This window comes from Carcharodon carcharias, chromosome 16 (assembly GCF_017639515.1).
Source record: "Carcharodon carcharias isolate sCarCar2 chromosome 16, sCarCar2.pri, whole genome shotgun sequence".
Lineage (NCBI taxonomy): Eukaryota > Metazoa > Chordata > Chondrichthyes > Lamniformes > Lamnidae > Carcharodon > Carcharodon carcharias.
In genome coordinates, this window is record NC_054482.1 from 85,146,064 (window position 1) to 85,173,887 (window position 27,824).

Below are 27,824 nucleotides of genomic sequence, written 5' to 3' on the forward strand. Positions count from 1 at the left end.
TCATCCCCCCTCTTATTACGTGTAGGCCATTCAGCCCCTCGAGCCACTTCCACGATTCAGTTTAGAACATGGCTGATGGATATTTCAATTCTGTTTACCGGCCTGTATTCCAGATCCTTATGATATCCTTAATTTAAAAAAATCTAATGATATCTGCCTTGAACATTTAAATTGAATCAGTATCCACAATCTTTTGGGGAGCAAATTCCGGATTTCTACTTCCCTTTGCGTGGAAAAAGTGTTTCCTGATTTCACCCATCTCACATTTAAAGATTGTGCCTTCCTGTTCTGGATTGTGCCACCAAAGGAAAAATTTCCCTGTATTAACTGAATTGAATCTCTTAATCATTTCACATATCTGAGTTTAACAGTCCCTGAATATTCCATATGCAAGGGAATGCAAATTGTTCTCATAATTTAACCCTTTAAGCCTTGGTATCATTCTAGTGATACACACTGAACTTAATCTGCCATCGATTTGTCCATTAACTCAGTCGGTCATTTCCTTTTTGTAATTTCCCAATCCTATCCAAACAACTTCTTGTGGCTCCAACTTTAGTGTCGGCTCTCAATTTGGACATGCAACTCTCTTCCATCATCCAATTTACTGAAACATAAGGTGGAATTTTATGGCCCCGTCATGGTGCGGGTGAGGCTGCGGCTGTAAAATGTGGTGAGCCAGTCAAAAGTTCATTGACTTCAGTGGGACCGTAAAATCCCATCAGCGTAAAGTTCCATCCATAATGTAAAAAACTGAGACCTCAGTATAGATCCCTGGGGAAACCCACTAGGTACATCCTGCCAATCAGTCAACAGTCCATTTATCTCTATTCTGACTCCTGCCTGCCAACCAATTACTGATCCATGCCACAAGGTTACTTCCAATTCTAATCTCATTTATGCTAATAATCACTTGTGCAAAACCTTATCAAATGTCTTCTTGAAAGACAGACAACATCAATGCTAGTGATGTCCACAACAATTTAACATGTAGTCAAGCACATGGTCCCATATGATAATCCGTACTGTGTTTCTTTGATTAATTGATGCCTGCGCGAGTAATCTTGGTTGATGAATTAGGCAGCTTTGAAGAATGTGTTTAACCTGTTGCAAATGAGATTTTTTTCACCTCCCCAAAATGTTGAATGTGTATGAAACCAGTTGGGAATTAATCTTTTCAATTAGATTCTGAAGCCTATGTACTGTGACATCTTTCTATTGAGTGTCAACTTTGACTCAGAGGTAGCATTTTTGCCTCTTAAAGATTTGAATTTAACAGTGCCTTTCACAAGCATAGGATATCCCAAAGCACTTGAAAGCCAATTAGTACTTTTTGAAGTATTATAATATGGAAAATATAGCAGCCAATTTGCACACAGCATGGTCCCACTAACAAGAATGTGATAATGACCAGATAATCTTTTTTGTGTGTGATGTTTGTTGAGTCAGAAGATTCTGGGTTCAAGCACCACTCTTGGGACTTGTGATTTGAGTACATAGTACTGCAATGAAGTCTCAGTCTGAACTAAGACAATGCAGCACAGTTGGAGGTGCCATCTTATGCCTTGTCTATCTTGAAGATGGTGATAATCAAAGGGAAGAGAGATTGCTGCTCAATATTAAGCCATTTTCTGTGATTGTTACACAGAGGGAAGAAAGTTTTTCCCTGACCAATTTCTGTGCAATACAAATGCATTTTGTAAAAAGAGCTGTTGCAGTCTGGACTAACATTCAAAACCTGTCTAGGCTACACCATTTTTAAAAAAACATCTACAAAAAGCAAGCATTTTAGTATTGCTGAAAAGAGAGACAAGTTGCCAAAACTTTGTCTTGCACTCATCGGGAAAAGAATGCCAAATTTCAAATGAACCTCATAATTTTTACCACAGGAGAGAAAAGGGTGACTGGTTGGCGGGTCAGCGGCGATGCATTGCCATGGAGAAAGCAAAGAGGAACTGTAGGCTCCCCATGCTTTCAGGTAATTCAAAAAAGGTGCAAGGCTTGAACATGTTCCTTTTGTTTGCAGAGAATGGGTCTCTAAGTATGAATGTATGTCGCTTCCAGCAGGTGTAAATGAGCTATGTTACTAGCTCAACTGATTGAATTGCTTAAAAACAAAAAAACTGCGGATGCTGGAAATCCAAAACAAAAACAGAATTACCTGGAAAAACTCAGCAGGTCTGGCAGCATCGGCGGAGAAGAAAAGAGTTGATGTTTCGAGTCTCATGACTCTTCGACAGAACTTGAGTGAGTCCAAGAAAGGAGTGAAATATAAGCTGGTTTAAGGTGTGTGTGTGTGTGTGTGGGGGGGGGGTGGGCGGCGTTGGTGGTGGTGGTGGCGGTGTTTGGGTGCGGGGAGAGAGAGAGAAGTGGAGGGGGTTGGTGTGGTTGTAGGGACAAACAAGCAGTAATAGAAGCAGATCATCAAAAGATGTCACAAACAACATTGTTTGTGACATCTTTTGATGATCTGCTTCTATAACTGCTTGTTTGTCCCTACAACCACACCAACCCCCTCCACTTTTCTCTCTCCCCCCCCCCACCACCCCCACACCCCCACACACCTTAAACCAGATTATATTTCACCCCTTTCTTGGACTCACTCAAGTTCTGTCGAAGGGTCAAGAGGACTCGAAACGTCAACTCTTTCCTTCTGATTGAATTGCTTGTTAGTGTAGCTATTAGGACACTCAGGATTGTTCAGCAAGAGCTGCCCATTTGTGGAATCCCATCTAACAGCAAACGTTTAGTTTTGGGTTTTGCAAGTGCAGGCTAGTTGAGCAAGGTCTGTACTGTGCCTATTGCAGCCAGAGGAAGATATTTGATTCAATCAGGGATGTACTGCCTATGTACCTGGCATCTCACCAGCATTGAAATTCATATGCAACATTGCTTAATTGTTCGGTCGGCAGAACATTTTTCTGGACTGATGGCAGCATCCTATTAGTGAAAAATGCTATTTGTGTCACCACTGCATAGAAGTAGTATGAAATGGCTTGCTTAACCTATTCAGATTCTTGAGATATTTTGCCTTTCCCAGGTGATATGAAGTAGACTGGGCACTTCTCAGGTTCAAAGCGTTCAATAGGAAGAGTCGGCTTGCCAACCAATTTGCCAATCTTTTCTCCTGTAGTATAACTTGTTTGGAATATTCAAAATTTGGCATTCTTGTTTTGTCCTAATGAGTGCAAGATGAAAAGCTTCAGCAACGTCTCTTTTTTCAGCAATATTCAAGTTCTGTACTACCAAATGACTACTTTAGTAATATACAAACATTATACATTTAGTATTACACATTTTAGTATTTTCTTGCTGTGGTGAGAATGGTGAAGCCCTTTTTATAGTGAAGTTGAGCTTGCCATGATCAAGTTTCACTAAATTGAGAATTTTGTTAATTTGGAAACTTGGTTAATTGAGTGCTATTGACTGACTTGTATGTTGAGAAGACCTCAGGTTCAACCTAGAAAAGCTGTGTTCTGAGTATTGAATCAAAGACTCTGTTTCAACACTCGCATTCCCACAAATTGATTTCAAAGTGTTTCAGGATGATCCATGGAGGAGGGCAAGAAGGATGAGTCACTTGGCCACAGAAACATCTCCATCTTCAGTGATGTGGAGCCCAGCGGACTACAAAAGACAAGGCTGACTAATGGATCATTCTGTTTCTTATCTTGATGCCCTCCTTTCTTCTCCCCACCCACCGCCCCCCCTGTAATCACAGATGCAAGTCTTGAGCCAATTTGATTTGCTTCACGTAACATCAAGAAATGGCTGAGCGCATTAGACTATGGGCCCTGGCAGCATCCCAGTTGTGCTGAAGACCTGTGCCTCAGAATTAATTGCACCACTAGTTATGTCATTCAATTACAGCCACAATACTGGCATCTATCCAACAATTGACAAAATTGGCCAGCTAAGCCCTGTCCACAAAGCAGGATAAATTCAATTTGGTCCTAGTTATTGCTCAATCATCCTACTCCTGTTATCAGCAAAGTCATGGAAGGAGTCTTTTTTTTATTTGTTCATGGGATGGGGGCATTGCTGGCTAGACCAGCATTTATTGCCCATTCCTAATTGCTCTTGAGAACTGAGAAATGGCTAGGCCATTTCAGAGGGAATTTAAGAATCAACCACATTGCTGTGGGTCTGGAGTCACATATAGGCCAGACCAGGTAAGGATGCCAGATTTCCTTCCCTTAAGGGCATTAGTGAACCACATGGGCTTTAACGACAATCAACAATGGTTTCATTAGACTTTTAATTCCAGGTGTTTTTTATTGAATTCAAATTCCACCATCTGCTATCATGGAATTAGAACCCAGGTCCCCAGAGCATTAAGATGAAAGCAAAACACTGCGGATGCTGAAAATCTAAAGCAAGAACAGAAAATGCTGGAAAAACTCTGGGTCTGACAGCATCTGTGGAGACAGAAACAGAGTTGATGCTTTGAGTTCGTATGACTTTCCGATCTGAAGAAGGGTCATACGGACTAGAAACGTCAACTCTCCACAGATGCTGTCAGACCTGCTGAGTTTTGTCCAGTATTTTCTGTTTTTGTTTCTCAGAGCATTATCCTGGGTCTCTGAATTATTAGTCTGGTGACAAAACCACTACGCCAGCAGCACTTATCAATAACTTGCTCACTGAGGCTCAGTTTGAGTAATACCAGGACCAGTCTTCTGCACACATCATTCATGCCCATGTTTGGACCAAGGCTGTAATTGAATTTCAGAGACAAGGTGAGAGTGACTGCCCTTGACATTATGGCAGCATTTGACTGACTGTGCTGCTGATGGGCTTTGGTCAAACTGAAGTCAATGGGGATGAGGAGGAAAATTTTCTGCTGGGTGGAGTCTCTATTGCCAAATGTTTGAGTCAAATCATCTCAAACCATAAGCAGCAAGACTTGGACAACATCTAGCCTTGGGCTGATAAGTGGCAAGTGACAAGTTCCAGGCAATGATAGAGGGAGCCTAACCATTCAATGTCTTGCAGATCACCATTGATCAGAAGCTGAACTGGACTACCCACATAAATGGATATTTTATCTGCACTACTTTGCAAAACAATCCATTGATGCTGAAGCCAGCAGGGTTGAAATGCCAGGAGCACTATGACTTACTGTTGCCTCTGATTGGAAATACTTTTTCTTTTTGTTGTATCGAGTCATGTGTAGTTTTTACAAGTTCCTTCATACTCTTGGGTTTTGGGAATGACTCTTGTTTCCAATGGGGAGAATGGCAAAAAAAGTTTAGATTAAATTGTACACCAGTACTGTGAGTAGGGTGGCCTCTCATAGATATCAAGAATACCGTCACTACCCTGCTGATTCCCTCGTACCCACAAGACACATGTCCCACGTGAAAACATCACTGCACACACACACACGCACACACTAGATCCTTTTCAATAAACTTCTTTTGTACAATTTCCTACCATTGCTAAAATGTAACTGGTCTAATGCAAGCTGCAGCTTATTAGTGAATTAACAAATGTTGATGTAAAACAGTGACTTTTCAAAAAAACATAACTCTATAGAATAAAATGTTGCAGCTTTATATGACTCGGTGTAGTTATTTTTTGTGATTCTTAAAATATATTAAATATAAATGTATATGAAAAAGTATTTTAATAAGAAGAGAAGACTGCATGCAGCAAAATGTTGAGTGCATTGCAGGATCCCGAAGCATTGTGTGTTGTTCCTGGCCCCTGGCCCCAAGCAATGAAGAGCAGCAGCTGGGATGGAAACCACGAGGCCGATTGGCAGAAGTGTCAGCCACACAGAAGACTGAGCCGAGGACATATCACCGATTAGAGGAGAACACAAGCTGGGGATTATGCATCCTTGCTGATCAGCCTCAGAAGGTTTGTTTCACAGTCCTGAGAAAAGGTGGGCAGCAAACCGGTGACAGGGTCATCTTTAATGCAGTAATCAAAGCCTGGGGTTCAGCTTTGTTTAATACCAAGAACATTAGTGAATGGGCATTTCAAAATAAAAATACAAAGGCACTTCAAGTAAGGAGGCCAAAACTATCCACAGTACTCTAAGAGGGAGAAGTCTTGTGGCACATTGACCCTGCCTCTGAGCCAGAAGCGCCAGGTTCCAGTCCCGCCCCAGGACTTGATGGCCATGTATGGTGAATTCATAGTGTGGCCAAACGGGTTTGTTATCAACCTACAAATCTTTCCGATACATCTATGGCAGGCAGTAAGAGCGGGAAAGATTCCTGGTCAGCCATCTGCAGAAGGCAATGGGAAACCATTGCACTATCTTGCCAAGCATAACCGTGAACAACACAGAAGTCCATGATTGCCAACGCCCTTTCAGGATATGGTACCTGAGGAAAAATATACGTATTGGAAGCAGTTCGGAGAAGGTTCACTAGGCTGATTCCTGGGATGAAGGGGTTATCTTATGGGAATAGGTTGAGCAGGTTGATTTAGGAAAATGAGAGGTGACCTTATTGAACATATAAGATTCTGAGGGGGCTTGATAGGATAGTTGCTGAGAAGATGTTTCCCATCGTGGGGGAATCAAGAAGTAGGGGGGACAGTCTAAAAATAAGCAATGTGCCATTTAAGACAAAAATGATGAAGGGTTTCTCCTCTGAGGGTCGTTAGCCTTTGGAATTCTCTTTCACAGAGCAGTAGAGACTTGGTCATTGTCTAACTTAGCCTTGAATATATTCAGTGTTTTGATGGACAAGGGTTATTGGGGAGGGGGGTGGGGGGAGGGGGCGGCGGCAGGATAGGTAGAAAAGTGGAGTAAAGCCATGATCTTATTGAATGGTGCAGCAGGCTTGATGTGCTGAATGACCTACTCTTTATCGGCACTGAACGGGGAAGAGATCAGCTGAAAACTAGACGAATGGCCACCTAATTGTGAGTCAAACCTTATTTGTAGAAAGATCAATTGGATTGCAAGGAAAGTTGGTGCACTTTTTCTGTAAATTATCAAGCTTTGTCTTTTCTAAGTACACCCAGCACATTCTGGCCATAATTGAAATTAAAAACATTCAGATTAATTAAATTTATCAGTGAAGAAACGATTTTAAGATCTAAAAAGCTTTTTGTCAACAGTAAACAGCTTGCTTTTTAATTAAACCACTTCATTCCTTAATGTAGCCTTTCTCTCATTTTGTATTGACTTCTTGCTTCCCTTCCTCCATCATAGAGCTACTTTGATTCAAGGTCCTTATGATGTGTTTGTCAAACTGATATGTGATTGGATCTGGAGAACCAAAGCAATTAGTATCCAATTTGAACATTTTAAGAATTAGATTTTCTTTCTTGAGCAGTGTTGTTAAGTGACATTACTGCCACAGATTGTGCTACTAACATACCAAGCAACTTAATGTAATCTGCTCAAATGCTAGAAGCAAAGTATTTCTCCCCTCCACAGAAATAGGTGAAAGTTACTCAATGATTTGACTACTCACAGTGCCTACTGTAGATAATCTTTAATATGCAAGTGCTTCATTCAGGGCTCCTGCCAGTTCCTGGTATTTTGAAGTGCAGCATAAATGCTGGGCCTTATGATGACTTGAAGTTTTTATTTTACCTACTTTTAGGAGTGATGTAATATGATTTGAAGGGAAAGAAAAATGTGGTGCATACACTTTAAGCTTTGAGTTGCACCTGTAAAAAAAACAGCTTTGTAATGCTCAATTAAGATACAAAAGTGGAACAAAAACATGCTAAATAAAAATAATTTATTTTTATAATTAAAATACATTCATTTATTTTCCTGTTTTACAATTGTTATGGCACAGCTGATGGTATATGCTGAGTTGTTCAAATCCCAAAGGGAAACTTGAAACAATTGCTGTAACTTGTTTTGCAATTTGTATAAGTTTCGAGATGCGTGACTCACCTAGTGTCAGGTATCATTTCCAACTTTAAATGCTGTGCTATACCTTCTGCTTTCTTAGCCCCTGCTGCTAACCCTGATTGTAATTTTTCCGCCAATTCCATTAACTTCAGTTACCTTTTATAAACCAGCCAAAGTTATAACTTCATCTTCCAGACAAGCCTGAGCAACTGCCCAAAGCCATATTGCAGTCTCGCCACTTAATAAAATCTCACAACAAATTCCTGAATTCAAAGTGTGTCTCATACTCGTAACCTTAAGATTCGCCAACTCCAAACCAATCAAGGAATTTCAAATATATCCCGCAAAGAGCCCCAAACTATGTTATGGCACAGCCAATGGTAAATGCTGAATTGTTCAAACCCCAAAGGGAAACTTGAAACAACTGCCACAACTTGTTTTGCAATTTGTATAAATTTCGAGATGCGCGTCTTGGATTCAGTGGTAATAAGACCACCAAGTCTTATAAGTTTTTACAAAACTAGACTAAACATTTATTAATAAGAGAAATGCTTTTAAGCACCTACATAGATCTGCAAATTACTACTATGATAACTTCTAAATTCCCTACTTAATCTGACTCCCAGTTACAATTTCGTTAAGTCAACAGTAAGTCATACAGATTTTAAAAGACCCAGGCAACGTGATACACAATACCCTGAACCAGTCAAATTCAAAGTGAGTTTTCTTAACTTCAGTTCTTTGAAAACAGCAGCTTGAGACATAGATGCTGAAGGCTTTTCACACTTTTAGATCTTAAAAATGCCTACCCTTACACACAGCCTTCACTCCTTTATACATATTTTCCCCTTTGAATGTAAATTCCCATTGTTTCACTATGTCTCTAGGCTCTACTTTTCTGATAATAAAAATCTCTCGTAGCACTAAGTTTTACCAGTAATCTTTGGGAAAAATAAACGCAGTTTCTAAATTTCACCTGGCTAGGTGACATATTTCACCCCTCCTTTGAAAACAATCGCGTCTCGATGGAGTTTAGAAGGATGAGGGGGGATCTGATTGAAACTTACAGAATACTGAAAGGCCTGGATAGAGTGAACGTGGGGAAGATTTTTCCATTAGTTGGAGAGACTAGGACCTGAGGGCACAGCCTCAGAGTAAAGGGAAAACCTTTTAGAACAGAGATGAGGAGAAACTTCTTTAGCCAGAGAGTGGTGAATCTATGGAATTCATTGCCACAGAAGGCTATGGAGGCCAGTTGATTGAGTGTATTTAAGACAGAGATAGATAGGTTCTTGATTGTTAAGGAGATCAAAGGTTATGGGGAGAAGGCGGGAGAATGGGGTTGAGAAACTTATCAGCCATGATTGAATGGCGGAGCAGACTCGATGGGCCAAATGGCCTAATTTCTGCTCCTATGTCTTATGGTCTCATGGTTTATTTAAAAATGCAAATGTTGTTTTACACCTTACATTCTAAACTTCCCCCATGTTTACCTCAAAGCCTTCAGATCAGCTGCCTTTAATCCAATTAAATCACACAAACACATAGGCACATGCGGCGCGCAGTCACAGTCACAAATACTACTATTTTACAATAAATTCCAATAACATTGACAATTATTATGCCTTCCTAACACAATCATGGTCATAGTTGCAATGATCCTTCAATGTATGATTTTATGTTTCAATTGGAAGAGAATTTACAATGAATTACCAAGGCCATAAGACACTACCAAAGTTTCAAAGTGAAAAGAAATCCAGGTAAATCATAGGGTAAAGATTATTTAATTTTATTAGCTTACAATTTTCACACTTTTAAAATTCAAGAGGAAGAAAAGATTAAGGGAGTTTAGGAGTTCAACAGTTTGAAATCTTAGAAGTAGGGTGAGACAAATTAGGAGACTGTGTGCAATGAGTATTGCTTTCAACAAAGCGAATACGTAGGCAGCAGGAAGATGATGTAGGATGGTGCATTAGCAGCAATAAGCAAGAATATTCAGAGTTAAATTGGCAACAGTAAAATAAAAATATACAAAAAGGTTGACCGGAGAGAGAATGAAAGCTAAAACAACATTAGATGACAGACTTTTCCTGTACCATCTGAGAAGATGCAATTTTTGAGTGGTCTCTCTCGTTATGGGGATTGAATACTTTGATGAGTTTGGGTTTTATGAACATTGAACGTTTTTTGGGTAGGGTGACAGGGAGTTGGTGGTGTTTGATATAAAAGAGGAAACAAGCTGCTTGAAGGTGGCTTGAATAATGGTGGTATGGAAGTTTTTGAGATCAGAGGAGATAGACCAAAAATGTTGATAGTTGAAAAGCGAAGGCTATTCATCACAGGTACATGGTGATATATTTTGATAATACATAGAAGAAATATTAAGAACATGTATCTGAAAGATGAGAGCAGATCATGAATTGTGATGTCAAATATTGCTTATGAGCGGATAATTACTTTTTACAGTATAGTTGGATAATTTATAAATAGTTAACTGGAATTACTGCTTCCATGAAAATTTTTGACTTTGTATCCATCTTACTTCATCAACCATTTTGTTTAGCTTGGATTACATATATAAAAGTGTACTAACTGACAATGTACCTGTGAATAAAGATGATAAACTGTTTGGAGGTTGAAAATGGGAGGTCATGTTTTGAAACTCTCAGAAACACCTCTAATTAGAGTTGGCAACCCTAATGTGGCAGTGAGTTCCACTACTCCTCACTTTTTTCATAGGTGGGCGTGTAGAAGAGAACTGGACAGTTATTTCAACACAATTAACTTGTTAATGTTAATGCGATCATAAATGATTTACAGTTAAATTAATTTATTAGCTACACGATTAGAAAATGTAGGGTAGAATGTACCTCTGTAGTGCATAATATTAAAGTGAATTGGCTTTGGGAATTATATAATTGGATCTCTGATATATGATGATCTTACAGTAAATTGTGTTTTGAAGTGATAGTGTTAGATACTGTAAGAGCAGGTTTGAGGCTTCAGGGGCATATTTCCTATTAATAACAGAAAATTTTAGCTAAGCAATGTTAGTCTAGACTTCAGAATTCCCTTTGCAGAGGACTGACTAATATGACGTCAAAGCACCATCCTTTCACTTTCCTAGATTGATTGTGATAGAAGTCTCATGTTTGGTAGTTAGAAAGGTCAAATGAGGATGGATAATTTAATGAGCACAATTTATGGTACTGTGCAGTTAGACCTGTGTGTGAAATGAAAATGTCACAGTACAGTAATGGGGTTCTTTTGAGGTTGGCAATAAAGCATTTTGGAGTAGTAACACTATAATCCATATCGCACCTAATTTAGGAATGTTTAGCGCTAACACTAGTTGGGAAATTCCCTATCATTGCCTTGAGCACACAAATTTTCCCAAAAAGTTCTGGATGTAAATTTTTATTTCTAGAAATTAGACGCTTGGCATTATCATTAGAATGCTTGTAAATGGATTAAGGCCTCTAAAAGAGTGAAGAATGTATTTTCATGCCAGTGTTAAGCATTCATATGTTAATATTGCACAGCTTAATTTCATCTCATTCTGTCATTGCAAAAAGATTTGTTTTTATTGTGTGCCTTTTAAAATATATAATTCCACTGTCAAAATGTAAATGAAATTATTAGTGTATATTTCTAAAGCTGTAAGGCTGATTGATTGACTTCCTTTTGGGAAATGAGCTTTCTTTTTGAAAGGCACTTTTTGCAGATCCTGAGCTGTCTGTCAAAAATACTTATTAGAGGTTATTCCATTGAAGTAATAATGCCTTGATTTTAGGCCAAACTTCCATCTTTATAACCAAATTGAATTCCTTATTCTGAATCAGGCAGAGGTTTTTATACTGTATACAGTCCAAAGTAGAACTGAAATTTTGCCAGTCATTGTCTTCTCTCATTTCCTTCCTTCCTTTCAAAAAATAAAAGCACTTTTCTATTCCAAATCTTTTCTAATGGTGAGTCAATACGGACTTTGAATGGCACGTGAAAAAAAAGAGCAACATAAATACAGGCTGCAGAATGAATGCTAGGGTTTCTCTATTCTGAGCGCATAATAGGGTATAATGTCTCTCCTTATCGTGGATGAAGAGCCTATTATTGTGTGGTGATGAATGTTACAGAAAGCTACAGGAGTAGATCGGAGAACACCCAATGAAAGGCCTTTGTCTGCTGCTTCAACTAGGTTTTAACTGTGTAACAAAAGTATTACAAACCCTGGCCCAAAAGTTATAATCTACATTTGTTGTACATTGCAAAACAGAAGGATGGACGTACACAGCGCTGAACAAACAGCATTCAAGATCAGTGAGCTGCAATATAAACAGAATTGTTGATTGGTATTCAACTCTTATTGATAGATGCTCTATGCAATGTAAGCACATTAACCCATTCTCCACTGTACAAGCCTATTGGATTTAACAGACTAAACTCTGAACAGGATCAAATCGATAAAGCATTCTACTGTAGAATTTTCTGGCAATAAAACATCTAGTCTTGCATGTGTATCACGTCTTTCATGGCCATCTTGTCTATTGGTTGTAATTTTCTTCTTCGTTTGTGAAATAGCTTATATTTTTCTCCCTTGATTTATGTTGCCTGAATTTTTTAGCTTTCTAACTGGTGATTTTCTCCTTGTTATTCATCAGTTGTATTATGCATGGTCTTTCGCCCCAGTTTTGATAATTTCCTCAATTACATTCCAAGATAAAGCAATTCTGAGGTACAGCTGCCATGACATTGTCTTCAGCCACCCCTTTATATATCCCCCGAAATACAATTAGTCCTACTTCAGCCACAAAAGTTAAAACATACATCTAAATGTAATTTGACCAATCATGCAACTGGAATGAAAACAGAAAATGCTGGGCATACTCAGCCAGTCAGGCAGCACCTATGGAGAGAGAAACAGACTTGGTGTTTCTGGTCAATAACCTTTTTGTCAGGAATGGAAGAACTTACCTGTGTAACTGGTATTACAGATTGGGCATCCAAAATTCAGCATCCTCTGAACTGAGACAGTGCTGGATTTCGGATTTTCCCGGACTTTGATCACCCGGGTTGTGTGGAGTCCAGGGTTGTGTGAGTCGACTCAGAGCATGGGAACGACGGCGTACTACTGTAAGCTAAATGGTGAAGCCGATAATTTAGTCCAGTGTGCCACCGAGAACTGGTGTCTAGCTGAATTGTCCTGGTATTTGGGCAATAAATCTGAATTTCATTTAACCGATTATCAAATGGAATATTTTCAAAAATGTCAAATTTTCAGACAATTCCAGTCCTCGGACAGCTGGATTTTGGACATCCCACTTGTATAACTTTCATCTACATCATTGTAGAAAAAGAATTTCCTCAATCGAACTGAATTGCACTCACTGTGGAAGGAGGTGGTGCATCTGTGTGATATTACTTAAAGTGAGTTGGGGGATGAAGTAATTTAATATCTGGTGTCTGATATATCATATGGGGAATTTATGGTGATTTGAAGCAGAAAATCATGGTTTTGTTAGATGTTTTATGAGTGTTAGCAGTATTTTCAGGTTCAGGTGATATCAGTATTTTCATGGGAATTGTTAATCAGTGACCTTACTAATAATTATAGGTTTAACTATATATACTATTTTATGCCTTTTTATTTAAAAATGCAGGATTCACAAAACCTGGTGGGGAAAGCAGTTTGATTGCAGGTGTTGAGAAGATAAGTCTAGATATGTGTCTGGGAGGAGGAGAGCATATCTGGGAAAGTCCTTTTGGCAATCGCACCCAATAAGAAACTTGCTTAAGTTGTATCCCTGACTGCGATCATGTGCAGCTCAAACTTACTTAAGCACTCACAGCGCTTTTACGATCAAAATAAGGGCATAATATGGACTAAAACAACTTAAGGCCAATTCACAGTCTTAGCCAGGAACTTAACTTTGAGGATGTTTTTAGTGTGGATTTGTATCATCAGAACTGGAGAAGGAGAAATTGGAAGAATGGAATACTGACGTTACAGGAAGAGAGGTGGGAGAAAGAGGATTGGTGAATAATGGATGGATGATTACCGTGGTGGTGGGAGAGGGGCACTAGCCAGCAATAAGCAAGTTGTGGAAAATGTGACTAGAGGGAGTGTTGGTTAAATCTCCCCCAATGTTCTTGTAAGTTAAAGTATGCAGTGTCACACTTTTGTCCATCATCATGTTGATACTTTAATTTTTTTTCTTTCTCTCACTTAATTTCTCTTGCACTTTTTTGCCTCTCTTTCTCTCCCTCCATATTGTTTATTTGTACTTCTCCTTCTGATCTTTTTTCTTATTTCCTTTTGTGTGTTTTAATTCTGTGAGGAACAGAGCTACCGAGCACCACAGATCACATTTTCCAGTGGTAATTGTGTGTTGGGCAGAGAACTGAGCCATAGACAGCTTGAAATTGTTTTTAAGCAATGGGTGCAGCATGCTATTCATGAGGGATCTGGGTAGAGTTGGAGTAGAAAGGTCTCAGTTGGGGAGAGGAATCCAGCCAGATGCGTTGTAGGGTTGTTTGTGGAGGGAGAAATTTGACCAAAGTTGCAGGCGGAAATACTGGATGGTGGGAGAAGGGTCTGAGCAAGACTTCACAAAGGTTTTGGACTGGATGCAGGTGGATATACTGTGGCCAGACATGGGACATTTCCTTCCCTACCCCTTCTATATACCCAGTCCTTGGTTCCACCTCCCCCACCATGGCCCTTGTATCCCTGTTCCTCTCTGCAAATCCACACCGATAAATATCAACCTAATAAAATTGTAAATGTCCCCTGTATAAACTGAGACAAGATAATCTTACTAGCCAAAAAGCTAAGAATAAGCAGCTTGGTACAGTATGAGAAAAATCAAGAGATTGAAAGACTTAAAATATATAATTTTTAAAATGCTGTATTCAAATGCCATTTATAAAAGATTAGTTGTTACTAAGTGTTTCAATCTTTATTTTGCCTATTGAAGACTTTGATAAAAGATGTTCCACTGTAGATAGTACTTCATTGTAACACTGTTAAATTATTATTTTTTTAAATTCCTTCATGGGGTGTGGGCATTGCTGGCAAGGCCAACATTTGTTCTTATCCCTAATTGTCCCTGAGAAGGTGGTGGTGAGTGCCTTTTTGAACCGCTGCAGTCCATCTTGTGCAGGAAAACCACAGTGCTGTTAGGAAGGGAGTTCTAGCATTTTGCCCCAGTGACACTGAAGGAACAACAATATAGTTCCAAGTCAGGATGGTGTCTGGCTTGGAGGGAAACTTGCAGGTGGTGATATTCCCATGCTTCTGCTTCCCTTGCCCTTCTAGGTGGTAGAGGTCATGGTTTTGGAAGGTGCTGTCGAATGAGCTTTGGTGATTTGCTGCAGTGCATCACGTATATGGTACACACTGCTGCCACTGTGCGCTGGTGGTGGAGGGAGTGAATATTTAAATTGGTGGAAGGGCTGCCGATCAAGTGGACTACTTTGTCCTGGATGGCGCTGAGCTTCTTGTGTTGTTGGAGCTGCACTCATCTAGGCATATGGAGAATATTCCATCACACTCCTGACTTGTGCCTTGTAAGAACATAAGAATATAAGAAATTGGATCAGGAGTAGGCCGTTCAGGCCCTCAAGCCCATTCCACCATTCAGTACGATCATGGCTGATCATCTTCCTCAACACTATTTTCCTGTACTATCCCTGTACCCCTTGATGTTTTTAATATGTAGAAATCTATCAATCTCTGTCTTGAATATACTCAATGACTGAGCCGCCACACCCTCTGGGGCAGAGAATTTCCAGCATTCACCACCTCCAGTGAAGAAATTCCTCTTCATCTCAGTTCTAAATGGCCTGCCCCTTATTCTGACACTGTTTCCCCTGGCTCTAGACAACCCAGCCAAGGAAAACATCCTTCCTGCATCTACCCTGTCGAGCCTTTTAAGAATTATGTATGTTTGAATGAAATCATCTCTCATTCTTCTGAACTTCAGAGAATAAAGGTCCAGTCTATGTAATCTTTCCTCATAGGACAATCCTTCCATCCCATTAATTAATTTAATGAACCTTCATTGCACTCCCTCTATGGCAAGTATATCTTTCCTTGGGTAAGGAGACCAAAACTGCACACAATTTTCCAGGTAAGGTCTCACCAAGGCTCTATATAATTGCAGTAAAACACCTTTTACTCATATACTCAAATCCTCTTGTAATAAAGGCCAACATGCCATTTGCTACCTTAATTGCTTGCTGAACCTGCATGTTAGCTTTCAGTGAACAAGGTCATCCAAGTCCCTTTGAAATCCAACACTTCTGGCCTCTCAACATTTGAGAAATACTGTGTTTTGGTTTTTCCTGCCAAAGGCAATAACCTCACGTTTCTCCAGATTGTATTGAATCAGCCAAATTTTTGCCCACTTGCCTTTGTACCCTCCTCACAACTGCCACTTTCACCTAGTTTTGTGGAATCTGCAAATTTATATTTAATCCTCACATCCAAATCATTGATAGAGATTGTGAATAGTTGGGGCCCAAGCAGTGATCTTTATGGTACCTGCTAGTTACAGCCTGGCAACCTGAAAATGACCCATTTATTCCTACTCTCTGTTTTCTGTCCATTAACCAGTTCTCAATCCATGCCAGTATACTATACCCAATCCCATGTGCTCTAATTTTGTTTACTAATGTTTTGTGCGGGACCTCACCAAAAGCTTTCTGAAAATCTAAATATACCATATCCAGCGGTTTCCCTCTTATCTGTTCTGCTCGTTACATCCTAAAAAAAAACTCCAACAGATTTGTTAAACATGATTTCCCTTTCAAAAATCCATGTTGATACTGCACAATCCACCATTATTTTTTAAGTCAAAAACAGAATTACCTGGAAAAACTCAGCAGGTCTGGCAGCATCGGCGGAGAAGAAAAGAGTTGACGTTTCGAGTCCTCATGACCCTTCGACAGAACTTGAGTTCGAGTCCAAGAAAGTGTTGAAATATAAGCTGGTTTAAGGTGTGTGGGGGTAGGGGAGAGAGAGAGAGAGAGAGAGAAGTGGAGGGGGTTGGTGTGGTTGTAGGGCAAACAAGCAGTGATAGAAGCAGATCATCAAAAGATGTCACAAACAACAGAACAAAAGAACACATAGGTGTTAAAGTTGGTGATATTATCTAAACGAATGTGCTAATTAAGAATGGATGGTAGGGCACTCAAGGTGTAGCTCTAGTGGGGGTGGGGAGAGCATAAAAGATTTAAAAATATTTAAGAATAATGGAAATAGGTGGGAAAAGAAAAATCTATATAATTTATTGGAAAAAAACAAAAGGAAGGGGGAAACAGAAAGGGGATGGGGATGGAGGAGGGAGCTCAAGACCTAAAGTTGTTGAATTCAATATTCGGTCCGGAAGGCTGTAAAGTGCCTAGTCGGAAGATGAGGTGTTGTTCCTCCAGTTTGCGTTGGGCTTCACTGGAACAATGCAGCAAGCCAAGGACAGACATGTGGGCAAGAGAGCAGGGTGGAGTGTTAAAATGGCAAGCGACAGGGAGGTTTGGGTCATTCTTGCGGACAGACCGCAGGTGTTCTGCAAAGCGGTCGCCCAGTTTACGTTTGGTCTCTCCAATGTAGAGGAGACCACATTGGGAGCAACGAATGCAATAGACTAAGTTGGAGGAAATGCAAGTGAAATGCTGCTTCACTTGAATGGAGTGTTTGGGCCCTTGGACGGTGAGGAGAGAAGAAGTGAGGGGGCAGGTGTTGCACCTTTTGCGTGGGCATGGGGTGGTGCCATAGGAGGGGGTTGAGGAGTAGGGAGTGATGGAGGAGTGGACCAGGGTGTCCCGGAGGGAGCGATCCCTACGGAATGCCGATAGTGGGGGTGAAGGGAAGATGTGTTTGGTGGTGGCCTCATGCTGGAGTTGGCGGAAATGGCGGAGGATGATCCTTTGAATGCAGAGGCTGGTGGGGTGATAAGTGAGGACAAGGGGGACCCTATCATGTTTCTGGGAGGGAGGAGAATGCGTGAGGGCGGACGTGCGGGAGATGGGCCGGACACGGTTGAGGGCCCTGTCAACGACCGTGGGTGGAAAACCTCGGTTAAGGAAGAAGGAGGACATGTCAGAGGAACTGTTTTTGAAGGTAGCATCATCGGAACAGATGCAACGGAGGCGAAGGAACTGAGAGAATGGGATGAAGTCCTTACAGGAAGCGGGGTGTGAGGAGCTGTAGTTGAGGTAGCTGTGGGAGTCGGTGGGTTTGTAATGGATATTGGTGGACAGTCTATCACCAGAGATTGAGACAGAGAGGTCAAGGAAGGGAAGGGAAGTGTCAGAGATGGACCACGTGAAAATGATGGATGGGTGGAGATTGGAAGCAAAATTAATAAATTTTTCCAAGTCCTGACGAGAACATGAAGCAGCACCGAAGTAATCATCGATGTACCGGAGAAAGAGTTGTGGAAGGGGGCCGGAGTAGGACTGGAACAAGGAATGTTCCACGTACCCCATAAAGAGACAGGCATAGCTGGGGCCCATGCGGGTACCCATAGTCACACCTTTTATTTGGAGGAAGTGAGAGGAGTTGAAGGAGAAATTGTTCAGTGTGAGAACAAGTTCAGCCAGACGGAAGAGAGTAGTGGTGGATGGGGATTGTTTGGGCCTCTGTTCAAGGAAGAAGCTAAGGGCCCTCAGACCATCCTGGTGGGGGATGGAGGTGTAGAGGGATTGGACGTCCATGGTGAAGAGGAAGCGGTTGGGGCCAGGGAACTGGAAATTGTTGATGTGACGTAAGGTGTCAGAGGAATCACGGATGTAGGTGGGAAGGGACTGGACAAGGGGAGAGAGAAGGAAGTCAAGATAACGAGAAATGAGTTCTGTGGGGCAGGAGCAAGCTGAGACGATCAGTCTACCGGGACAGTTCTGTTTGTGGATTTTGGGTAGGAGATAGAAGCGGGCCGTCCGAGGTTGGGCGACTATCAGGTTGGAAGCTGTGGGAGGGGGATCCCCAGAGGAGATGAGGTCAGTGACAGTCCTGGAAACAATGGCTTGATGTTCAGTGGTGGGGTCATGGTCCAGGGAGAGGTAGGAGGAAGTGTCTGCGAGTTGACGCTCAGCCTCCGCGAGGTAGAGGTCAGTGCGCCAGACAACAACAGCACCACCCTTGTCAGCGGGTTTGATGACAATGTCAGGGTTGGACCTGAGAGAACGGAGTGCAGTAAGTTCAGAGAGAGAGAGATTAGAATGGGTGAGAGGAGCAGAGAAATTGAGACGACTAATGTCGCGCCAACAGTTCTCAATGAAAAGATCAAGAGAAGGTAAGAATCCAGAGGGTGGGGTCCAGGTGGAGGGAGAATATTGGAGGTGGGTGAAAGGATCCGTTGAATGGGGAGAGGACTCCTGCCCAAAAAAGTGAGCCCGGAGATGAAGACGACGGAAGAAGAGTTCAGCATCATGCCGAGCCCGAAATTCATTGAGGTGAGGGCGTAAGGGTATGAAACTAAGTCCTTTGCTGAGCACTGAACATTCAGCATCGGAGAGGGGAAGGTCAGGGGGTATAGTGAATACACGGCTGGGGCTGGGATTGGAAGATGGGGTGGGGACGGAGGGATGGGCAGGGGTGGAGGGTCCTAGATGGGTGTTGGTGTCGATGAGTTGTTGGAGCTTGCGTTCCTTAGCACTTGAGAGAACGAGAAAAAGTTTCTTGTTGAGGCGTCAGATGAGCCAAAGAATAAAATGAAACTGGGGGCACGCGCAGCTTTGAAAAAGGGTACGGCGGTGCTGCTGGAGGGAGAGGTCGAGTGTGTTCATATGGCAGCGCATGGCACTGAGTGTGGATTTCAGAATGTGACAGGAACAGCAGTCCGAGAAATGTTTTATGTCCCAGAGATACCTGTAATCCTGGGTGGGTTCGAAACATGAGGGGTGGAATTTCAGTTGAAATCCACGTGGGGTGATTCGGAGACGGAGACAGTCACTGAGAAAGGAGATATGGCTGTGAAAGCGGGTTTTAGTAAACACCTTGTCAAACACCAGGAGGGAAATGGAAAGCAATGAAGGTGAGCAAGGCGAAAGAGAGATACTGAAATCTTGTCGCAGAGAAGAACAGAACTTCTTCAAGGAGGTAGGCATTTCTTGAAGAGCAGTGGCAGTCAATTAAAAACAGAGATAAAAACAAAAAAACTGCGGATGTTGGAAATCTAAAACAAAAACAGAATTACCTGGAAAAACTCAGCAGGTTTGGCAGCATCAGCGGAGAAGAAAAGAGTTGACCTTTTGAGTCCTCATGATCCTTCGACAGTTGTCCTGTTATCACATCCTTTATCATAGATTCTAGCATTTTCCCTACTACTGATGTCAGGCTAACAAGTCTGTGGTTCCCCATTTTCTCTCTCTTTCCTTTCTTATTGTAAATGGTGGACAGGCATTGGGGAGTCAGGAGGTGAGTTACTCACTGCAGAATTCCCAGCCCCTGACCTGCTCTTGTAGCCACAGTATGTATATGGCTGATCCAGTTCAGTTTTTGGTCAATGGTAACCCCCAGGTTGTTGATAGGGATTCGGTGATGATAATGCCATTGAATGTCAAGGAAAGATGGTTAGATTCTCTCTTGTTGGAGATGATCATTGCCTGGCACTCATATAGTGTGAACGTTCCTTGCCATTTATCAGCCCAAGCCTGAAAGTTGCCCCAAGTCTTGTTGCATATGTACTAGTATTGCTTCAGTATCTGAGGAGTACTAAATGCTGTGCAATCATCAGCTACCATCCCCAATTCTGTCTTATGATGGAGGGAAGGTCATTGATGAATCAGCTGAAGATGTTTGGGCCTAGGACACTTCCCTGAGAAACTCCTGCAGTGATGTCCTGTGGCTGAATTGATTGTCCTCTGACAGCCATTTTCCTTTGTGCTAAGTGTGGTTCCAACCAGTGGAGAGTATTCCCATTTCCCATTGACTCCAGCTTTGCTAGGGCTCCTTAATACCACACTCAGTCAAATGCTGCCTTGATGTCAAGGGCAGTCACTCTCACCTCATCTCTTGTGTTCAGTTCTTTTGCCCATGTTTGGACCAAGGCTGTAATGAGGTCAGGAGCCTAATGACTTTGGTGGAACACAAACTGAGCAGGTTATTGCTGTGTAAGTACCACTTGTTAGTACTGTCAATGACTTCTTCCATCTCTCTGCAGATGATCAAGAGGAGGCTGAAGGCGCAGTAATTGGCTGGATAGAATTTGCCCTGCTTTTTGTGGACAGGACATAACTGGGCAATTTCCACAGTGTTGGGTAGATGCCAGTGTTGTAGCTGTACAGGAACAGTTTGGCTAGGGACACAGCTAGTTTTGGAGTACAAGTCTTCAGCCTCCACGTGATTTCATGAAACACCGAAATGGAATTGGATGAAGATTGACGTCTACGATGCTGGAGACCTGAAGAGGAGGCCGAGATGAATCATCAGCTCAGCACTTCTAGCTGAAGATGGTTACAGATGCTTCAGCCTTGTCTTTTGCACCAATGTGCAGGGTTGCCCATCATTGAGGATGGAGTGTTTGTGGAGCCACTCCCTCCAGTGAGTTGTTTAATTGTCGACCAACATTCACGACTGGATGTGGCAGGACTGCAGAGCTTTGATCTGACCCGTTGATTATTGGATTGCTTAGCTCTGTCAATCACATGCTGCTTCTGGTGTTTGGCATGCAAGTAGACTGTGTTGTAGCTTTACCAGGTTGACAGCTTATTTTAAGGTGCTTATCTGGTGCTGCTCCTGGCATGCCCTCCTGCACTCTTCATTGAACCAGGGTTGATCCCTTGGCTTGATGGCAAGGGTAGAGTGAGGGAAATGTAAGACCATGAGGTTACAGATTGTAGCTGAATGCAATTCTGCTGCTGCTGGCCCACATCACCTCATGAATATCATGTCTTGAGTTAGATCTGTTCTAAATCTATCGCATTTAGCATGGTGGTAGTGCTTGACAACACAATAAAGGGTATGTGATGAGATGGGACCCTGTCTTCAGAAGAGTTGTGTACTGGTCACTTCTACCAATACTGTCATGGACAGATGCATCTGCGACAGATAATTTGGTGAAGGCAAAGTCTTGTATGTTTTTTGTTTATTATTTGCTTGATAAATTAAACTTAGACAGCAAAATTCATTTTAAATTTTAGGCGTTCCTCTATTAGATCCCTCAAGCAATAAAAACAACAGTTAACCACTTGGATGTCCTTCAGTCAACGTAATATCCATGGTTCTGCTCTCCACTTACTCGTTGCACATGTGCGGTAGTTCTTGATGTTGTTTGAACTGAGTCGATACTGTGGAGCCACTTCCTTGTTTAGCCAATTTTTTAATCTTGTTTTCAATTACATCACATTTGCGGATACATGCATATCCACAACCGTGATTAACACTGGTGGCAGCAAATGGTGCTCTTTCTCTTAAAACAGAACAATTGAAAAAGTAATTCAGGATTGTATAGTGTCTGGATGCACTCTACTTGATTAGCATTGTGTACTTTGTTATTTTGTGACTAGATTTATGACTTTAAACCTGTATATTCATCTTGCGCTTCATTCTAATTCATCCCTTCCTTCTGCTGCAAGTGCAAAACCAGGTTATTAGTTTTGCTTTCATTAGAGTGAGTTTATTTTGTCTGGAAGAAAATTGCATTTACATATTTAAAATCGCTTAAAGGGTTGTGTGCTTTTCTATCCTGCTGAGTGATTTAGATTTTGTATGGGCAATTGCCTGAGTGCATTTGTTCCAAGTGTGAGCACAGTGGGACTTAAAACTGCAATATATCCTGAATGATTTATTTGGAGTGGAGCATTTGATGGGTTCTTAGCATCAAAACTTTTTGTTTGTTATCCAGCATCAGGACAAAATTTGAAAAGCAAAACAAAATACTTAAAAATAAACTTTTCCCCTGCTTTTCCATTATAGTAGGCAGAACCTGCATCTGAATATTGATAACAGACTGCCATTGGCACTTACTGTCTGTCACTACCAGTATCCTGTTTTGAAATCTGTTGCAAAAAATTATTTGTCTTTTTCTGGTGTTTTTAATTTGGGGTATTAGGCACTGCTTGGTAAGAGTTCCTTTAACCTGACTTTACGAAGGAGATGAGCCATCAACTTGGGGTACTTATGCTTGAATTGTTGGTGATAATCCACCATCTGATTCATGGAATCATCACTACCTTGTAGCTTGGGATAGGTTGATTGCAGTTGGACTGAAACCTGTGACCTGGAAATGGCTTTGGCGTTGGTGGCTCTTTTTTAGTCTTGCCAGGAACTTGCTCTGCTATTTCCTGTTAGGTTTAGGTGTGATGAGTTAAATGGAAAGCGAGCAATTTCTACTTTGTGAAAATTGAAGTAAACATCTTCCCTAAGTAGAGAGGACTTGTAGTGCTAGGCATTTACATATCTTATTGGTGCCCTGATTATTTATATTCTTAATTTTCACAAAATTGACCAGTTAGTCTGTTGTGTGTGCATTGATATAAAAGCTGTTCTTGTACAAGTCTGTCTGTAGCACAATAGGTGGAAATTGAGGAAGGTTGGTTAGGAGAGGAGATTAAGCAATACAGCATGTTGAGTGATGTGTGTGAATGGTGCATTAGAAGCATGTGATTTTGCCTCAGAAATACAAAATGCTTTTTTTTCCCCCAGAGAATTTTATTTAGAAAAGCTTGCATTTGTTCAACTTTCATACTAGCCCAAGTTAGAGCTGGAGTGATACTATCCTACATAACTGTGTAACACTGCAGTATCTGTTTTATAATTGCATGGTCTGCTCAATTAGATATTAATTTTGAAAATGTTGTCTGGTTTTCAGATTAATTTCCAGTGTTTATATGTGTGTTGTCACAACTCACTAGGGATAATGCACTGTTAATATCAAGCTCCACAGCTCCCCAAGCCATGACAAATGTAAGAATTTTGATTAGACCACCAGATTGCCCCAATTCTACCTAACTGTTTAATTTAGGTTAACAGAATACGAGCACCAGGTTTGTAAACTTAACAAGTAAATAACTTTATTAAACAAATTGTCTGTAACCAGTGGCAGAAGAAAGAAATATGAACTGCTAACTTTTAACTCTATAACTTAAACTTTACCCATTCTTAAACTACACACACACACACACACGCACACGCACGACAGACAAAACATGGATTTTAAGGGGGAGATAAAACCGTTCAATAGCACCAATCCAGAGTTCAAGATTAGATGGGTTGACTTTGATTGCTTTCTTCCAAATTCCTTGCAAGTTATTGTGGCTGACACGAGGTGGTCTCCCAGCACTTGCAGTCTGTGGTTGAAACTTGCTTTTAATGTCTCTATTGGTGACTTTTCCTCTTTTCTTCCTGACAGGGGTTTCTCAAAGAAAGCAGGATACAGCGATGTGAGGGATAGCCAGCTAGCTGCTATGGCAGGATTACTGGAATCTTACAAACAACATGAGAGTGAGGTTTCAAGTCTTTCTTCTTCTCAGGCTAGGAGCTGATCTACTGCACTATCCCCACACAGCACCTGTCTCCTTGGTCAGGAGCCAATCAAATGCCGTCGCTAGGCAGTTCCCTCTTAAACCAGGCCTCCTTTCCAGCACCATTCTCTCCAACCTGGCACACACTGTTCTAGGAGATAGCAACATTGTAGATTTTCTTCTTCCTGCTCTAGTGAATGTTTCTTTTAAACTGCAGCCTTGGTGGTTTTTAAAGCCACAGTCCGAGGAAAAAATAAAACTATGTTCTTTACATGCCTCCACCCTTAAAATGACGAAACACCATTTAAAAAATGAATTTCACCACGGGGTATGTGGTACATAGACAACAAACATGAGACTTAGGCTTATTCATCCATCCTTCCCCTTATACAATCTTAACTGATTTTCAGTAATTTACACTTGGGATAATGCATTCGCAATCACATTATCTTTACCAGCAACGTGAACAATCTTTATATTGGATGGTTGAAACAAGAGACTCTATCTAAACAGTTTCGCATTTTGACAACAGTGGATAATAGTCAGTGTAGATTAGTGTTTCCTTGTTATCGTGTCGGGCATAAACTTCAAAGTGTTGAAGAGACAACAACAATGCTAAAGTTTCGTTTTCGACTGTAGAGTACTTCCTCTGATATTGATTTAGTTTCTTAGCAAAGTACCAGCTTCTCTATCCCTAATTTAGCACCTTGTAATAGAACTGCACCTACCCCAGGTCACTAGCGTCAATCACCGTTTTAAAAGGTTTGGAAAAGTCAGGGGTGGCCAACATGGGTTCAATTATTAAGATTGCCTTCAGGTTTCCAAAGGCTGCTTGGCATTCTGCCGACCATACCACTTTTGCCTGTTTTCTTAATGAATTGGTTAGAGGTACAGCTATTGTGCTGAAATTAGGCACAAACTTCCTATAAAACCCACAAATTCCCAGAAACCTCATAATTTCTCGTTTGGTTTTAGGAATGGGAAATTCCATTAATGCGTTCACTTTTGCTGTTCTCGGCAACACCTGTCCTTGTCCTACAATATGATTTAGGTAAGTTACCCTTGCTTTTGCAAATTCGCTTTTGGCCAGATTTATGACTAAGCCAGCTAATTGCAGTTGTTTAAACTGGTCTTCTAACCGTTTTACATGTTCTTCCCATGTGTTATATATTATGATATTGACTAAATAAACCACACAGTTAGGTACTTCAGCTATAACTCAAATCATAACTCTCTGGAATGTAGCTGGGGCATTCTTAAATCCAAAGGGCATGACTAGGCATTGATACAACCCACTGGGTGTAACAAGGGCACACATTTCTTTAGCCTTTGATGTTAATGGCACTTGCCATCAATAGATCAATTTTAGAAAGAAATGAGGCACTGGCTACCTTATCAATGCAATCCTCTAACCGAGGAATCGGGTATGAATCTGTCCTCATTACTACATTCACTCTCCTGTAATCTATACAAAATCTAATGGATCCATCCAGCTTAGGAACCAACGCGACCGGTGAACTCCAGCTGCTATGGCTGGGCTCGATCAATTTATTTTCTAGCATATATTTGATCTCTCTCTTTCTAATTGAGCTTGCTTTTCTGGGCTCAACCGATATGGATGTTGTTTCATCGGCACTGATTCTGCTACGTCCACATTGTGTTTAGGTAATATCCAGATGTATCTCTACAAATTTCCTTATGCTTCCCAAGTGACCTTATTAGATCTTCCCATGGTCCTTCATCTAAATATGAGGACACAGTGTCTAACTGTCCTAGTATTGTCATATTGGCTAGTCGAATTGTAGGTGGTTCGCTTTGTGCACTGTCTACTACTACTACCTGACTTTTACTGTCTTTGTCATCCTCCACTACTCTTACCACCTGGCACACTTGCTCTTTCTGATCATCTCTGCAATGATTCAACGTGTATATGTGACATAACCCTTTCTTCTTCCTATGCTCAGGATTATCTATATCAGATAAGTCACTGCACTAACTCTCCTAACTATCTTGTAGGGGCCATTGAATTTCACTTTCAGGGGTTCACCCTGCAAAGGTAATAATACCAATACTTGGTCTCCTGCTTAGAAGGTTCTAGTTGAAGCATGTTTGTCTGCCCATTCTTTCATTCTGGCTTGTGAAAATTTTAAATGTTCTCGTGCTAATTTACATACTCCCGTGAGTCTTTCTAGAAACATGGACACGTAATCCAACATGGAAGTTTCGTCTTTCAGCTTCAGGTACTTTTCTTTAATTAGTTTTAATGGGCCTCTTATTTCATGACCAAAGATCAATTCAAATAGACTAAATCCAGTAGATTCGTTGGGAGAATCTCTGGTAACAAATTGTAAGAAACCTAATCCTTCGTCCCAATCCTTTGGGTATTCATGGTAATAGGTCCTAATCATGGTTTTTGAGAATCTGATGGTATCTCTCCAAAGCTCCCTTTGTCTGTGGGTGTTAGACAGCAGACTTTAGTTGCTTGATTCCCAAACTGCTGATTATATCCTGAAAAATTTTAGACATGAAGTTAAAACCATGGTCAGATTGCATTTCAATTGATAGGCCATAAGAAGTATAAAACTGAATTAACTTTTCCACTACTATTCGCTGTAATTGTCCTTAAAGGAAATTGGGTGGTCATATCCATGATTGTCAGGATATATTGATGTCTGGCTTTTGTTTTGGGAAATGGTCCTACACATTCTACTAATACCTGACTAAATGGTTCTTCAAAAACTGGTATGTTTTTTAAAGGTGCTGGTTTGATTACATGTTGAGGTTTACCTACTACCTGACATGTATGACACATTCTACAAAATTTCATTACATCTTTAAGGAGTCTCAGCTAGGTAAAATGCCTGTTTTTTGGTGCTTGGCTTTTCCATATTCCTACATGTCCTGCCATGGGAATTTCATGTGCTACCTGTACTAACTCCTTATGATATTTGAGCAGTACCACTATCTGATGAACAACCATCCATTCCTCATCCACAGGTCCGAGAGTGTCTCCACTTTCTCATCAGATCTCCATTTTTAAGTTAATAGCACTCTGGAACTCCTTATGTCTCAACTTCAGTGTGAGCTGACTGTGCTAACCTGTTTAACTCTGGATCTGCTTTCTGAGCCTCAATTAAGGAAGACATCCCAAACACTTCCTTTGAATTATCCTCATCCTTAAAGAAAGTTTTGGCTACTCTAACATCTGCTCGTGATATTATACTGACCTCTGGTGATGGACTTTGTTTGGCCATTGCTCTGGTGACTACACATGATGAAAAAATACCAGGAGCCTGTTCTTGTAACTGCTCTGTCTCTTTAGCCTCTTTTGGACTTTGTGATTATGGGTGAAGCTGTAGCCTTCATTCCTATCAAATCACTCCCTAGGGATCCACCCCATCCATGAGCAATTTCTTAACCGCTCCTACAACCACTGATCCAGACAACAAATCACATTCCAATTGCACATTATACAATGGGATTGGGATATACTCTCCACTTATCCCATTTATCAATACTTTAGCTTCCATTG

At 41.0% G+C, this 27,824-nt stretch overlaps 1 protein-coding gene across 4 annotated transcripts in view; it reads left to right on the forward strand.

Moving 5' to 3' along the window:
• The window catches only part of zswim5 (zinc finger, SWIM-type containing 5), a 252,422-nt gene that overhangs the window by 54,453 nt on the left and 170,145 nt on the right, over nucleotides 1–27,824 (forward strand). The window contains exon 2 of one of the 4 annotated variants that reach the window (XM_041207625.1): nucleotides 25,268–25,343. The exons of the other annotated variants lie outside the window; for them this stretch is intronic. The gene's annotated coding sequence lies outside the window, so the exon portion shown is untranslated. The remainder of the gene's footprint in view (nucleotides 1–25,267; nucleotides 25,344–27,824) is intronic. 4 annotated transcript variants of the gene reach the window in all.